The 17,476-nt window shown below is 41.2% G+C and overlaps 1 long non-coding RNA gene across 1 annotated transcript in view; it reads left to right on the top strand.

Moving 5' to 3' along the window:
* The window catches only part of LOC108506871, a 31,130-nt gene extending 15,785 nt beyond the window's left edge, over positions 1-15,345 (top strand). The window contains exons 2-4 of the long non-coding RNA XR_001877887.1: positions 11,426-11,461; positions 11,844-12,013; positions 14,219-15,345. This is a non-coding gene — a long non-coding RNA (uncharacterized LOC108506871). The remainder of the gene's footprint in view (positions 1-11,425; positions 11,462-11,843; positions 12,014-14,218) is intronic.
* The last annotated feature ends 2,131 nt before the right edge of the window (positions 15,346-17,476 follow it).

Here is a 17,476-nt window from a genome sequence, read left to right as displayed (position 1 = left end):
GCACCACTTGTTCCAGTGGTGCTCTGTGACATAGGATCACTAGGAGACAGAGGATTATTTGTGTATTGATAAGTAATTTGTAGATAAAGCACTAGCAGACTGTGACCAAGGATATACATACCTGCAAAATATATCAATCCTCTGACTACTTGAATGCTTCAGTGGATTCTTGTGTGCGATTCTTAACACATTCCTTGAGATGAACTATCTGAAATGTCCATCTGCCAGCAGGGTTTCAGGTCCTGGGTCTTGCTACTCTGTGTTCTGCGCCACAGCAGCTTCTTGGGCTTGGACTTCTTGCCCGTGCCCCGTCTCCTCCCCAGGGAAGAACTCTGCCATACTGGGGGTTGTGTTGAGCTACTGCGCCGCCTTCTGCAATGTGCTCTGCTTTTTAAAAGCACCTTTTGCACAGCTGGAAGAATCATATAAAATAAACAGCTGCCCTGAGAGGATATTTGCGTGAACTTGGACGTCGGCTTGTTTGTTTGTACCTTTCAGAATTAACGCCCGAAATCTCTTAGCCGCAAGTTTGTGCTGCTCCACTGAACTGAAGAGGAATTCTCATGGATTCTAAGGAGGAAGCTCTTGGTCTGCCTTTAACCAAAAATACAGTATTGTCTTTAATAAATTTGGTATCCAAATGTCCAAGGAGAAACAGCCGAGCAAGATCAGACAAAAATATCTTGTATTTGTGTGAGATTGTCTCTTGTAAGCAGTCATGGCTTAAGAAAGGAGTGGGATAGATTCTTTCTTCATATAGCCCTTCTTCTCCTTCTCCCTCATGCTATTCCATTCTTAGGATAGGAAATTATCATGGTATTTGCTTCTCAGGGCTGTTAGAAAATCGTGGATATTTTGAAGGAAGTTGGGATGGTGCTTCTGATACTATTTGTTCCTTCCGGTGAGAGTTTCACAGTGTCAGCTGTGTGTGCCACCTGCCCAGTATGCTTTCCTTCGGCAGGAAGGCCTACAAATAAGAAGAAAAATGGTTTGGGGGAAGTTAGTAACTCTTTTTTTTTTTTTTTTTAAAAAAAAAAAAAGCTCAACCTGTGTTCTCTGATAGCATTTCTTAGGGCTAGAGTTGCAGTCTCACCTCTTTGCTTGCACTGGGGAAGGCCTGGCAAGATTGTGGAAGTTGTAAGCTGATCAGAAGTGACTCTTCAGCTCTTCAGTTTCAGATGTGATCTTCGTATTTGATTCTCTTAGGGATTGATGAGCTTCCTGGTGATGAGAGTGAATTTCAGTAGCTGCTGTTGGAAAGAGAGAAATCTTGGTTCTGTTATCCTCTGAGAAAGCAGAGGAAAGCAGAGGATCCTTCTGGGACAAGCTGAAAAGTGAATCATGGGAAGGATTGGAGCCTAGATAACTGAAGCACTCCTCTCCAGTAACTATAGATACTGTGGTCTTTCACAGGAGAGCAGTGGACAGGAAGAATGTTTGTTTCTAAGCACTGATGACCGGGTAAGAATAAATGGAACTAAAGGAGGCTTTAGGAGTTGTGTTGCTTTGTTCATGTCTTAGAAAAAAGAAAAGTAACATCCATTTTTAGGATTCAGTGTACTAGAGGCTGTAAAGGAAAACACAGCAGGCATCTGTCCTTCCCCTGACAAGCTTACAGTGTTACTCGAAGGAGGAGAACTGAGACATGTGGAAAAGAAAGGGAAAAATGCAGTTTGAGTACTTGTGGTTGCATGTATGCACCCTGTTTAATTTTGTGTGTTAATTTAACAACAGTGGCTGACACTACTGTTTTTAAATCAAATAGTAAATTCAGCTGTCCCTCATTTACACAAAGCCAAACTATGTTCCTCTCAGTCATTGCCATGGACACTCCTATGCTATCCTGTTTTACAGGCCCTGAATCACTGAAGGCAAATATCCAGTGGGGTGCTAGTTCTCAGAGCTGTATGTATCCTGCAGATGGGAGTTCATAAGCCAGTTTTCTGGCTGGAAACTTATGCGTGGATTTTGACAATGGAACATATTTATACAGAGTTCTGGTATGCTCTCTAGCACGTTTGATGTTTTGCTTCAGGCTCTGGATACTGTGAGAAAACCTGCCCTACAGCCAGAAAACCTGCCCTACAGCCACAGTCCATACGCTGGTGAAACACTGAGCTGCTTGTATGTTGTTTCTGACTCTTGTGATAGAGAGTGATAGACACCTCTTGCCCAACCTGCATCATGATACTTGTACTGTAAAGCACCTTGATACCAAAGGAGGAGAACCTGTGTTGCATGCACAGGATAAAATGCAGAGTGAGAATAAAGTAAATTACTCTTGTGGCTTTTTTTCTTAGACTTGTTTTTTTAAGAATCAAACTTTTTGGCATTTTTTGGAAGAACCTGTTCTGAGATTACTAGGCTGAGTTTTTCAAAACCATTGTCTTCATAATCTGTTTAGAATGCAGCTTTCACTGCCTCCCAATGCAGCTTCAGGCACTAAGTATTTCTGCAAATCACTCCTTGTAGAGTCACGCTAAGGACCGAGAAAATTAATGACCTTCTCTGTAGCATTTAGTTTAAATGACACAGCGATTTCTAATAGAATCAGAGTCCTTCTAGGACAGCTTTCTGACTCAAACCATTGATTTCTGAATACTAAAGGGCTTGTGGAATAAGTAATCAAAAATTGGTTAAATTTGGGTAGAGTTCTCAGGAATGTCAGCTCTACTACTATCCCTGTCTAATTTCAAGTCTCCATCACAAAGGACAGGGGTTCAAAACACTAGGAAAAGTAGGAGAAGTCTGCCAGAATCTTTTGACCCAGACAAAACTATTTTATATTAACCTTTGTTTTTGAAATGGCTGCACCGTTTTAAATGAATAAAAAGTGAAGAAACAGAACAGGGTAGCAGACTAATTTGTAAAATTTCAGCCAAAACAATGGCAGTTTGGCAAAGTTGTCTTATATAGAGGAGTTTGTCTTATAATGGCAAGTGTTTGGCAGCGTGGTGAAATGTGACCCTACTAATTCTGCCAATAGTAAAATATGCTGGATTTGAGTTCATATTTGTACCTAGTGAAAGCAATGTCAGTTCCTGTGTACATTAACAGAGGAATTGTCCTGCTATTAAATCAAGAGTTGTAAGAGAACTGTTACCACGGGCCTTTGCAGTCTCATCAAGGCCTGAAATGATAGCACTTTTATTTAACCTGATAAATGCAGATCAAATTCTACGTTTGCATTTTATTTAGGAAGAATAATTATACTTGTGTGCATATCAAAGCCTGGTGTTCTGTTTCTGACACTGGCAAAACCAAAGGTGTTGCGAAAGTTACAGGAGTAGGGATGGCTTTCCCAGAGTATTATCCTGATCTTCAATTATCCACTTGTTAAAGGCTTCCTGAGCCAAACATGATGGGTTTGTATTTACCAACCCTTACTGGACTTTTTCCATGACTTTTTCCTATGACCTCTTGAGCCTTTGTAAATTTTAAAGTCTCTAGAGACCCTGTTGCAAGGAGTTACGCAGCAGAAATGTGTGAAAAGCAGGTACATTTCCTTCTCAAGCCTGTGTCCTTTCATTTAATTTCGTATCTCTAGCGCTTTTATTGGAAGAAGCAGTAGCTACCAGTCTGTTCAGCTTTGTCTCTCTCCAGCCACTTCAGTGCAGGCATACCTGTGTATTGATTCCTTCAGAGAGCTCCCTTGCTTCGTGGAGCTTGACTTCCTTTTCTACGTTGTGTTGCCTCTTCACCAATATATTGTATTTGTTCATGCATCCTCCCACCCCCCAGTTGTTATTCAAGTTTATCCTGACTTGCCTGGCGTAGACATCAAGCTTACTGTAGTACTTTGATGGATTTTGGGTATTAATTGTTAGGAAGGAAATCAAACAGGCAGCAATCTGTGGTGTGTCTGTCTGCTCAATGCTGTACAAAAGATATGTAGCATGGCAAAAATACAGGACAAGGTGATGAATGTGAAAAAGGAAGGCCTAAGTTGGCTTAGACTTTTCAGCCTGGAATGAGACTACAAAAGGGAGAGTACTGAAAATAGAGATTTCATATCATAGGCAGAATCATAAAGGAACCATGAATGGCATTGATGGGATGAAGGGGAGCAAAATCATTAGCTAAGAGAAAAGAGAAATGGTGGGAAATGGGTTCAGAACGAGCTAAAAGAAAGCAGTTGTTAATAAAATGTGAAATTAAGCTGTGGAACTCCTTGCCATGGGATGTTGTCAGTACAAAGGCTTACATGAGCACAAGAGGGGGCTGCCAAAATAGTGGGAAAGAGGGGTATTAAATCTATCTAGCTCAGTAAGTCGCTAAATCACAAATGGTGAAATTCCCAAAAATACTACATACTTGTCTTCCTCATGATCTGCTGTTGGCTGTTATTGGAGCAAGGCTGCTGGGCTGGATGGACTTTTGCTCTGGCCCACTAGGACCATCGTTGTGTTTTGATGAATATTCAGGGACCCCGAACCGGAACAAATCACCCAGAACTGTAACAAATCACTCTGGCTGAGCCAGATGCCTTGCTGTCACAGAAACCATGTCTGTCTCTGTGAACCTATAGAGAACCACTTGCGAACTAGTGAAGTTTTTTCCATGTAAACTTAAAGCCAGTGTTTTGTTGTCTAGAAAGGCTTTTAATTTCCAGCCTAAACTTACTTTTGATAAGCTTACACTTATTATTTGCTCCAGCCCTGTGGATTGTCTCTTTGGTGTACTTAATAAGAACTGTAGGCATTTTTTTTTTTTGTCAGATGTTTTGTTGTGCTATCCCAGATAAATTTTTTTGTGAATTTGTATTACTAAATTTATACGTGGTGTTCCCAGCAAGATCTTGGTAGTAGCATCTGTATGTCCATTTCTGCTCAGAAAATACAGCTTTTTCCAGTCATTATATTTTCTTTCTTCTGAACCAGCTTGTTTTAGTGATTTTTACTAGCTGCTTGTAGGAAGGTTATACACAAATTTTTTCCTTTTCTGCTGCTTCCAACTAACAGTTCATCACTTCTCATCAGAAACTAGTAGTCTCTGTGTTACTCTGTTCTTTGTCGCTACTTTTCATCCTATTTCTGTCCTTAAGATTTGTTACCATTTTTCTTGTGTGTTGTTTCAGTCTGCACTGTTCTGCTGCCACCTTCTAGTTTCATGTTTTCTACGCATTTTAGTAGTGCTCACTTAAAGACATCAAAAAAATTCTAAATGAAAATGTTGAATCAAAAAATACTGAAGACCAGTCTTGGCAGAAGTCCATAACTAAAATCCTTCCACCTTTTTCTGAAAGAAATCTGTTGTTATCTCCTCTTGATCTGCTTTTCCTGCCATACTATTCTTGAACTAACCCCTCTCTTCTCAGCTCAACAAACTACTGCTCAGGTGGTAGTATAGCGGATTTCTTACTGAATGGGACTAGAGCTGTTGTGCTTCTTTTGTATAAAGACTATTTGTAATGGTGAAGAAAAGTTGAGTGTTTGATGTGGTTCAACTTTTAAGAATCATGAAACATTTTATTTGCTTTTTCTGTTTACCTCTGTGTTTTCATTCTTTCTTTGAAAACATGCTCCAAGCAAGAGGCTATGCTGTCATCATTAATTGCATGTCCAGATAACTTTTGTCCACCTTTCCTCAATATTGAAATGAGGCAAAAAGTTTGTACTTGGATTTGATGCTGTTCTGAGAGACTTCCATATCATCACAGCCTTGCTTACTGTGAAATCAGAAGATAGTATTTCAATAAGAAAGATTATGTATTTTTTTTAAATTCACCTTTCAGAAGCTCCTGTGTTGCTGTCTGTGGTTGACATCCATCTCTGGTGCAGAGGACTGTGAAATTCTACATTATTTTCACTCTACTAGGAATAGTGATTTCTAACAGTTGCCCAGTGCTTTCTCTGTTGTGATTGTAGATGTTTGGCAGGCTTAGTTTGAACCAAGTTTATTCAAGGAGACATCTCACCAATAATATTAATTTAGTCCTTTAGTACCTTTCATCACCCTGGCTAAGGTGAGAGCCTCTCACAGTGTCATGATACTGCATTAGTCTGTTGTGCTCAGTTCTGCCAGGTTGATTCTTCTTGGGTCTGCAAAGCAGAGATGGTGCCAAATCCCCTTGTCTAGAAGGATGCTGAAATTTCTGCTATTCCTGTCTCTGAATGGCTACTCAATACAGTTAGTACCAAGAGACCATGGGAAATCTGTGAGTGCAGGGGGAGCTGGGCATGTGGGAATCCCAAACTGCTCATCTGTGTTCATGAGGTGGCTCTTCTCTGCCTCCTCTTGTGCTGGCACTAAACCACTCCAAAGACTTGGACTGCACAGAAATGGTTAACATTTTTTCTATAGGGTTAATTTGACTGTTTTAGCTCTTTAGGGTTAACATGAATGTTTTAGGTCTCTGGCCTGGTATACTGTGTGGTCAGACAAGCACCAGTGTGAGAAGGAAAGGGAGGGAGGAAGAAGCACTGTACCTTGAACTGTTTCAGCATGGGGACATGCTGAAAATAACTAGGTTCTGGACGTGCTAACAGAGTGCTCTCATGTGTTCTCTTCAACATGACAGCTGGACAGATGTGTCCATCTCCAATCCCTAGAGCATTAGCCGAGACACTGTACCAGATCTGTAACCCCTGCCTCTGAGCTGTGTGGCAATGGATTTGCCATATGCAGGATGGAAAAAGTCCTGTCAGAGATGGACTGGTGAGGAAAACAGAAGTTTTTGCTGTGGTTTAAACATGTTTTCAAAATGGCTTTTTGCATTTTCTGCAGTGTCACTGTCTCCCTCTTCCTGACACCCCCTGTGAAGCTATTGTCTCTCACACAGAGTGTCCTGGGAAGGTGTCCTGAGGTGTTTCTCATTGGTCCTTTGTTAACCCCTTCCTATTGGCTGTTGACCCTTTACCTGATGTTTTTTTCTGTGTGACCCTGAACTTGTAATTGGTCCCCTTTGACCCTCCTAAAAGCCTTATAAACCCCAACCCCACAATAAATTCTCTGTTTCGTCCGTCCCTCCCAGGTGGTTTGTGTGAGCTCCTTGCGGGGTCGCCGGGCCATGTGCAGGGGTGGGGGGAAGGGCATTCACTTCTCAGGTAATGGGGCTAGCAGCCTAAGGCCTGGAGGTCTCCCCCATCCCACTAATCCCTCATAGAGCTGCTCATGGATGCTTTTGCCACACAGCCTGGCCTCCATCAAGAAGGTGGCTTGTGTCTGGCCAGCTTGGGTTGTTGGCTGAGCATGGTCACCTCTGCCTGTGGGTGACCCAGTAAACAAAGTGCTTGCTTGGGTGGAATTATCTAGTTCTGGAGATAGCTGCTTTGCTTTTGGGATTGGATCCAGAGATGAGAAGGTAAGTGCTGAAGTTGCTTGCCAAGGCAGATATCAAATCTGATGAAGGATCAGGCCTTGAGGTTAACTGACAGCAATTATCTGTACCATAGCTATATACTGAGTGATTCTTCTGTGTTTTGTTTTGTGTTCTGTTTTGTTTTGAAAAGGTGATGTCTCACAGTGCTAGTTTGTGTGTAATTCAAGGGAAATACCAGCCCTTGTCTTGGCAAGTACAGCGAAGTACAGCCTTTTGCGTATAAACCTTGACGTTTTGGTGACAACTATGGTAACAATGAGAAATTAAAATGTAAATGTCTGATACATTCTCACGTTCTTATTCGGGATAGAGGCTCCTCCAAAAGCAACCCCTGCTTTGGTAAGGAAACAAGTGATTTCAAAAACATCATCAGGCCATTGTACCTGTTTTTATAGTCTGTCTTTTTTCTTAGCCATTTGTTTGCATAGCCCTAACTCTTTTCAACCATTTTGTTCCCTTTTCATTAGAAGATGCTTCCCCTCAGCACTAGTCATGGTGGCAGCTTGTGCACAGTGACAGGGCTGGGTGTGTCGGGGGAGAGCGATGGCAGGTTGTCATCGCCACAGGTCATAAATAAGTGTATTGTGTGCAGTTGATAATATGTAACAAGTGTGGTTTAGTAAGATGAGCTCCCAGCCCTTCCTGCAGAAGGGGATACATACCTTCCTTTACTCTGGCAGATTTCTGAGATATGATAGGAGGCACGAAAGAAATGTAACTTCTACAGCCAAGTTTCTGTGTGTTACACTTTCATGTGTTCTTAATGATAGAAAGCTGGGGTGGGTGCTGTGCTGTCAGACTGCTGTCAGCGTTAGCTGGTTATGAATCCACACTTCGTATTTGCACGTATTTCTTTTTTCTTAAAGGCTGCTCATTTGTGCAGTTACACACAAACGGCATGGGCATGAGTCTCTGCATCTCTCTTCTCTCCCTCTGATACTCAGATTTGGGTAATCAGGGCAGTTGCAGTTTGAAATTTGCAATTGTAACATTATCTGTTAGAAGTAAAGAAGAAGAAAAAAAAACCTGCTAAAATCAGTAGTGTAGAACATACTAGAACAACTAGAAAATACTAGATTGCTTCAGATAAACCTGACCATTATCGTGTGCAATTAGACCAAGTGTTTTAAAGGATTAATAAATATTATATTTTGAGAGATTGACTAGTGATAGGAAGTAAGGCTGCCAGTGAAATTTTTTTTAGAGTCCAAATGGGAAGATCTCTTATTAAAATTTATCCAGTTGTTTAGCTTTTCTTAACAGAAGGTTCATAGGCCTTAGAAACGAGTGTGATATGAAATTTCAAGCTCAATAGTCACCCGCTTTTAAAGAAAAATAGTAATATTCCATAATTTCAGAAAACAATGCAGTAAGTGCTTTTTGCTGTCAACATATGCCCGTTTGTTTACATTTGTTTGTATTCTAAACTGTTTTGATTTTTGTTTTGTTAATTTTGTTCTTAGTTGTAGAAGCCCTTACAGGGTCCCAAGGATTTAACTGGCTTGCTTTCTACCCACTTTTTCCTAAACAGTGACCATACCAAGGGTGTGAAAAATCCTCTACGGAGCATTGCCTTGTAATTTGTTAACACTGCTGATTTGCCTCTGCTTGGCTTCATTTCACTCTTTAGATCTCCTTCTCCTCTTCACGGCATTCGCTGTTTTGAGGAATTTTTTACCAACTTGTCATCTGCCAGATAAAGGGAGGGATGAATGGAAAAGAGTGCTTTCTTATACCTGTTTTATTAAGAGAGCCTTGTTGTTCCTAATCGGCCTCTAATTTGTCTCTGTTTCTTCTTACTTAATCTCATTTTACCCCTATCTCCAAACTTCCTCTCCCTCATCTTCATGACTCCTCCCTCCCTGATCTTTGGTTTGGATGAAGCCATGAGGAGTGGTTAGATGCCAGAATAGCTCAGTTATTACTTACACAGGGAAACTTCATCCTGTCTGACAAGCATACTGTTCGTAGCCTTGAGGGATATACCTGAAGGGCACAGAGTTTCCACTCAAAATTTAAGTAGATTAGATTATGTGTACATATTTGTTGTGACTTGGCAGGTATCCCAGTGCCTGAGGTCTTAAAACATATACTTTGCTATACTCGAGGCAAGCTCAACTGCATGTTTCAAAAGATGCTCTGGAGAGATGGGAGGCTGCTGTTTGGAGTTCACAAAAGTGTTATCCTCTCTAGATCTGATACAACTCAGGAATTCTGACTACTGTTCTGTCTAGTCCTGTATTTTGTCTTAATATGAGGTGCTATTAGATGCTTCAAGGGGTGGTATAACCGTAAGATACAAAGGAAAAGATCCTCTCTTTTTTAACTCTGTGCTGGTTTGTATTTTGCCCTGGAAAAAGAGGGTTGGCATTATTTTTTTCCTGAAGCCATCTTGAAATCGTATTAATTCTGGATGATCCAGTTATTTATGTAAATCTTGTCTGTCTAATTGTGTGCTATCTTCTAGCAGCAACGGGCTAATACTTTGCTGTTTAAAAGTAAAGTTTTGGTGTTTATTAGTTTAAAATTTGCTATGCTGTGGTTTTATTGAGTATCTCTCTCTGTCATAAAAACAGATGAAACCATATGAACAAGTTAATTCTACTGCCAATAACGTCAATAGTTTTATCTTGTTATCTTGTTAAGAAAAAAAACCCCCAAACAATCAATCATAAAAATGCAACCCCAAAATTCAGGTGCTGCAGATGGAAGGAACCGTAAAGTTAAAACAGCTGTATTTTATGAAATTCTGTTTGGTATGGCATTTTTCCTTATAAGGACCAATGACCAATTGTTTTGATTATTTAGAAGGAAAAAATTCCATGAGAACTTACTGAAAATTACTAACTTGGCGTTAGTGATCTGTCGCTCTCTTACAGCATTTGATGCAATACTGAAGTTAAGATCCAGTGCTTCAACTGTTCCTGTGTGACCCATTTATTATATTTTCTTGTAAATTGCTAATGATATCTGTAAATAAATACTGCTCCTGTTTGTAGTGGTGTCTTCTTAACATCCAGGCCTTTGTAAATAATGAACAGCCTGTGTATCTAACAGAAAGCTCCAACACTTGATTCGTGGTGCACAGTGACCTACAGGCTTTTTCACCAAGGATCTGAAGTGATTCCTCAGGTTTTGCCATTAGAGCAGTGAAGCCTTGGAGGCAGGAGTGTGGCTCTGCAACTGCTCGTGGCCAGTGGAGGCTCTGCAAGACCAGAGTGGCTAGGGCTGCACTCTAGAAACTAGGGGTGGTTGGGTCAGGTTGCAAGAGGAGGGCAGACTTGACAGAGAGGTAGGCTGGGTTTGGTTAAGTAGTTTTGTTTCTTTTTTTAAGTAAAGTCTGGAAGTTGATAAAAACGTGTATGTTGATATGCCTTAGATGTGAGCTGCTTTTGCTCAAAATTGCAGAGGGGTATGTGAGAGAGATGGGACCAGGACTTAGCAGATTTGAAATATATATACCCATCTGACCCATTCTTTTGGTATCTTAGTGGCTTAGAGATGATCTACTTGAAAACAGTTACTACAAACCAGTTTGTATTATCTACTGCAGTAGTCTCTTAAAGGTAGAGGATAAGGAATAACCTATTGTGGGGAATTTTTTTTCTTTACATTATGCATGATATTCTTTCTGTATGTTGAAAAAGAGATTCTCCCTAACAAACAGAAACTGCATGCAAAATTAACTTCACTTTTTGTTCTTTACTTCTATTTTGTTTTTCGAAGTATGGAAACATAGGATTCACTCAAGCAAACGATAGGTAGAATTGTCCCTTTGTGAACTTTAAAATAGATGAAGTGAGAAAGAATGTCTAGGCTGATGATTACTGGGAAATAATTAGTAAAACCAATGTACTATGGCTTAGTCCACAGTAGGATGTTACTTTGAACACACTTCAGATCCTTTACAGCATCATGTGTCCATACTGAACTTAATTCTCAGTGTTGCATCACGAAGGACTACTTACTTTAGTAAATGCTTGTTGTGGTGTGTTAGTTTCCACTTTAAGGTTTCTTTGGGTTAATTGCTTATAATATACTGGAGTTTGTATTTGGAGTTTGTATTCCTACTTGGCTCACTACCCATGTCCTTCTTTACTCCAGGATCATCCTGAGGGGATGCTCCACACATTTTGACAGGTAGGCAAGAGTGGCTGCTCTTTGTGGTGGAGGTTGCAAGCAAGTTGCTTGGAATAATCAATTAGTTTTGAAGAGTCTGCCAAGGCTCTGGGTGGCCTCCAGTTCATATATGACTGACCCTACTCAGATATGAATTGTTATGGGATAGACAGGTACAGGTCACTCCCCACATAAGTGAAAGAGAGAAAGCACACCTGGACCTGGCCTTGGGGATGAATCAGCAGAAGGGACCACAAAAGATGTAGCAGAAGACAAAGAGACACAACAGGATTCTTGATCAGTGCCTTCATACATGCTCTGGGCTGTGGTTTTGCAAGTGACATTGCCACCAAATCCACCAGCAATGTATTTTTTTTCTCTCGGATGGTGCACAATGCCACAGCCTGAGGTAACTGGGTAAAAACCCGGCAAGAAAAGGTCAATAACCTCACCCGTGCCATAGTGTCTGTCTGGGCCTGGGCCTGCTGCAAAGCTTTGTGTTTCATCAGCTGTGAACAATACCCAAGAAACGGCTACAGGATCCTGCAGAGGCCGGAGGAGGAAACTAATCTGGTAAGTATTGCATGCCCAGTTGTACAGTGTTATAGATTAGTCTCTCCAAATGGGCCATTAACCTAGGCAGGCTACATCTTTTGTAACACTAATAACCTCCCTCCCCACCCCCCACCCCCCACCCCGTTTTTTCCTTGGAGTGAGGCAGGGGAAGAAAAATTCCCCTGATTTCCTAATCTATAACACACAGTAACTTGACAGGAGGGTTTAAACTACTTTTTCTGGAGTGGAACTCTACCGCTCAGGTAGCAGACTTTCCCTGGACATTTAACTTAGCTGTTCTCACACTTAGATCAGACTTCTGTTTTATTTATTTTCTGTGGGCTCCTCATCCACACAGATGCACTGTGTGCATCGCTGGCCACCTCCAAACTTCTGCACTCCAGCTACTGTCCCTCCATCCTGTCATTTCTCTTACTCTCTCACCCAGAGTATCAGCTTTTACTGTTAGTATCCCCTACCCCTATCCCTGGTCTTTGCTCAGCTAACCTTGCCTGCATATCAGTCCAGCTGTACTGAAGGACTTTTTGGAAACTTTACACTGTCAGCTCCCTGGTACCTCCATGTCTTCTCCTTCCCCTCATTCTCTGCGCTCTCTACCCTCAATTTAAAAGACCCATTCCATGAGGAATAGCATCAAGTTATCTTCTCTGCCCAAATCAGTTGTTTTCACTGTCCAGATCTTTGCAACTCTGTCCCGTACCTGTCTTGCCCTATTTGGAAACCCTGGCTGGAAATCTCCAGGAGGAGAGTGGTGACCCTGATGTCACCATGGAGCACACTGCTCGCTCCCTGCCTTTGGGGTGTCCCTGGGGCTGTGGGGAAGGCATGAAGCAGCCCAGCCCAGCTAGACACAGCAAGGAGCTGCCTGTGTTAGCTGAGCTGAAGCCATGGCATGGCTCACGTCCACGCTCCCTGGAGCTCTGCTCCTCATGTAGGTGCAAGGGGAAATAGTTTGAAGGCTGGAGGGAACCATGTGTACGGAGGCATGCACAGACATAGAGAGTGGGTGTTGTTACATGGGACTGTGTTTCTTCCTGCCACTGCCTACACCCCTGCCCAGGTGACATCCTTCAGTTTCTCCAATACCCGACTCTACAAATACAAGAGCTCTTGATCACACTTTTTGATGCCTTTGCATTTTTTTTTCTTTGCTCTTGTTCCCCTCACTGAAATGTCATCTTCTCATCAGTCTTACTTTAAAGCTTTAATGATATATTTCTTTGCTGTGCCAAGTCCCAAACATGAGTTGCACTTTTCTGCCTCCTTTCGCAGCTGATTTGATCTCCTCTCATTTCCTCCTCACTAATCACAGCCTTCTCCAGCTTTGGTTATGCTGCCCCCCTGCTCCAGACCTTAGTCATGCTCAGAGTGTTTATACATCTTAATGCAGTCTCAAGTATAAAGCTGTGCTGTCATGGAGTTTCATTAGTGTGCTCAATCTTCACTCAGGGTGAAGTACACAAAGAATTTTGAATTGTGTTGCTGTTCTAAAACTTTTATTTAGTAGAGTGAGCTTGTGTAGATCTAACAATGTGTACAGAATTTTCTTAGCTTTGTGTAATTTTTAGAAGCCATAAAAAGCATGAAAAAGTGTGTGGGAGGGAGGTTTGATGCAAAAAGTGCAGGTAAAGGAGGTGTTGGGTTGTTGGGGTTTCTTTTCCCTTTAAAGAAATGCTCTGCTAGCACTGCTGGATGAGCTTGTCAATAGGTAACCTTGCAGTGCATTATCACAAGTTTGCCTGTTGTCTTTATAAATGAGATCCTTAAGTCTCCCAGGAATTTTCTAGGGAGTAATATCCTCTAGGATAAGGACAGCTAGTTGCGTGTGTATGCAATTAAATATGTAATGCCTACTAGTTTTTTCTTAAAAAACCAAACCAAACCAAAACAAAAAACTAAAAGCAGAACCCTTCATACTCAAATGCCTATCCAACAGTGTCTGACATTTCAATTTTTGAAACAATAGCAACCAACTTACCCCATTATGTGTGTCCCAGAAAAACCTACAACAGCATATGTAATATGTGGAAGTAATTTGGAAGGCATCCTGCAGTTTTGAAGGGCACACGGTGAAAAGAAAAGTTGGGAGAAAAGAATCTGAATGTGGTCATGAGGGAAGAAACTAGTTAGCAGTATTAAAATAGAGTTTGTAATGAGTGGGTTGACTAGTAACATCTTTATTTTTTTTCTGATTTCTCTTAGCACATAAAAAAGCTGCAGCCCATATGAAGAGGGGAATTAGTAGCTAAAAGATAGCCATCAGATTTCTGAAGATAAATGAAAGGTGGATCTGAACCTTGAAATTGTCAGCTCAGCAAAGGCAGAGTGGTGAAAGGAGGGTTTCCTGGAGAATACCCAGAAGATTGTGATGGATTATGCATTTCTGGAAGGGGACAAGAAACAGGCAATACAAAGGTGCTAAACATAAACAGTTGTAACAAAACACGGTTCAAGCATTTTGTCTCCAACACCCTGCAAAACATAGAAGATGTTCCATATTGAGACCACTATGTCAGTTGAACTGAAGTGCTTCCTGACTCTTCTGATTCTTGTGTACATCATCTAGAGGAGCACTCTGTGCATGACCTGCTTTGTTTTTAAGGTCATTATTTTTCATTGAAAAAATTCACTGTCAGCTAAATCAGTAAATAAATCAATTTTACTAAACACCCGTCTGAAAAATAAATGGAACACATGACTATTGTAAAACTCATCTCCTCACAACTTTTTAAAAATAAAATTAAACTAAACATATCTTTTTGATTGCAAATTTTTTGCTAGCCTCCAGCTACTTTCCCACAGCGTGAAAGGAGCTCAAGCGTCTTGTTGGAGAGCACTTTTAGAGGAACACATTCTACAGGATTCACAAAAGCGTTTCCGTTTCATGTTTCCATCTGCCCTCCAGGATTTCTTCCCATAACGTGCATGAAACGTTGATGCATACCATACATCATAAGACTATTTTTGTTCCATCTTTTTTGTCACCATCTTCCTTCCACCTTTCTGGAAGCCTGTCGCACTGGCAGTCTGCAGCTGTTTAAGGCAACATCTTGCATGTGTTTTTCTCCCATTACCTAATGTAGGATTGAAAATCAGGGAAGCAGAGTCTACTAAGTTGCTTTAAAAAAAAGAGGAGGGCTCATAAGTGTCCTGGTGTCTGTGGAGAATAAAAATTACTTTTCAGGACATGGGTCTTTTGTCGTAGATCATGCATTATTAGTATTGGTGAATGCTTAATGTGGTAAACTGTGTCCAGCAAGATGTGTAGAAATATGACAGTGTGTTGACAAAGTCTTAAGCCTGTACATTTGGGAGATGGAGCTGGGATAGAGTAGTGCAACAGGTATGTGTTTCATAACCTGTGGGAACAGGGAACCCTATTGCTGTGACTTGACATGACATTCAGAAACCCCCGTGTGCTACTATCAACCTTCCTGGATGTGTTGCCCTGCCAGTAATGAGGTGATTACCTTGTGATTTAATACTAGAGTTGTTTGGTGACCACAGTTATGACATTTCATCAGGCTGACAGGAGTGCCCAAAATGGTTTTACATTGGTGCAGCTCCAGGGCAGAATCTGCGTGGACTTCTAGCAGGTTCTGGCTTTGCTGCCTAAAACTGATCCAGTAGTTGCTGCTGGTCACCTGAATCCAAATATTGTAATCCAGATGACTATTCTGGATACTAACTGTCTGACTTATCTCCCTCTGCTGTGTTCAGTCATGTAGTTATGCATAAGTTATGCATGACTGCTTTTAGCTGTTCTCTAATCTGGCATCAATATCAGAATTCTTACAGATTCAAATGTGCATCCCAAAATGACATGCGTAGCACATCACAGTGCTCTGGAGCAGAATGTTCAACATACTGAATGGGAGATGGGAACAAATGCAGAGCTACGCACTTACCTCATTCACAAGGATGTTCTCATAGCAAAATGGCGTGAGGGACTCTGTGAAGTCACTCTAGTGACTTTTAGGTGTATATTTATACCACTGTGTAGACAAAGCTGGTGCATGAACAAGAGTCAGAAATACATTCCTTGTCTCTGCTGTGCAGCTTCAGAAAGTCTCATTGATTATAGCTTTGAAGAGGGATTTGCTTTGTTGTTATCCTAAATATTCTGCATCTTCAGTTATCCCTCCCTAAGGCTTTTGTGTTTTAGCTCATCAGGTCATTGATACAATCATCCAGCATCACAGCTGTAGCAGTAGCAAAAGCAGTCATGGCTAAATGTGGCTCTTTCTATTCACTATAAATCTACAATAATCTATGAAGTATTTTCTTTTCACATAGAACAGCAGTTCCTTGACTCTAGGCTGTAGTGGAAGTTAGGGGCTGCTTGGAAATTGGCCACTCTTTCTTACTTCTTGCCTTTTTCTGAGGGCTGGGATAAGGTGAAGAGGAAACAGGGCAACCAGAATCAGCATTTTAATTTTAATAGCTCCAATAAATAATATGAAAATCAGAGGTTATGAAAAAAGCACTGCTAAACCCTGTCGCAGCTATTGCACCCAGGCAATGCTGTTCAGGCAGTGGGACTCAGGGCAGGGCTGGACTTCTGCTGCAGGGTTTGGACTACTGCATAGCTACCACCTACAGCCAGGATGCAGTGTATGTACTGGGGAGACTACCCTCCCCAGTGACTGTCTCTCAGTCACTTTATTTCTGTCCTTCACGAGTTGTCTTTTTGTTCCCAACCATCTAGTGTAACGTCATGAAGAAAGTTATCTCCCATGAAAGGCCTTGTCCTAGTACGGTCCTTGCAGCTTCTGTGTGGTATTGTGTTTTTTTTTCAGCCACTGCCTTGCCCCTCTTATTTGAGCTTGTGTTAGCTAGCGGGACTAGAGCACCAGAACCATTTACCTGACTGATAGCTGAAACTGTTAAAAACATCTTGAATTACAATTTGAGTTAGGTGACTGTCTCAAAAAGCAAAACTTGGAACTTCATATCCTCTGTGTGCTCTGCAACCTAATTATGTTGTTTAAATGGTACATGCTAAAGTGTTCAGGTTCATTGTGGAGAACGATGGAAGGATGTTAAAGTGCTGAGGATGTTTGTGTAACAAAATGGGTGATAAAATTCAATGTAGGTAAATGAGGATAACTGAGAAGGATAACTAGGCAGAACAATCCCAATTATATATTAGGTTATGAGTTTGAGCTGGGTATTACCATTGAGGAGTAAGATTTGGGGATTGTGATTGGGGATCCTATGAGATCATGAGCTCATTGGTCACCAAAACACAACTCAAATGTCAGAGTAAAGAAATTCAGAATAAATTTGAGAATGTCATTATGAGAGTGTATGGTCCAGTTGCCTTCTGAGTGCTGTGTGTACTTCTGGAGCTTTCAAAGGTTTATTAAAACTAGAAGAGGCTTAGAGAAGGTTGGCAAGGATGATGAGCTAGATGGAGTGGCTTCCATTTAAGAACATTTCTGTAAACTAGGACTTTGG

This window comes from Lepidothrix coronata, unplaced genomic scaffold, assembly GCF_001604755.1.
Source record: "Lepidothrix coronata isolate B3197 unplaced genomic scaffold, Lepidothrix_coronata-1.0 Scaffold232, whole genome shotgun sequence".
Taxonomy (NCBI): domain Eukaryota; kingdom Metazoa; phylum Chordata; class Aves; order Passeriformes; family Pipridae; genus Lepidothrix; species Lepidothrix coronata.
The sequence above is the reverse complement of the archived record's forward strand: the minus strand, read 5'-3'. Positions and strand labels throughout refer to the sequence as shown.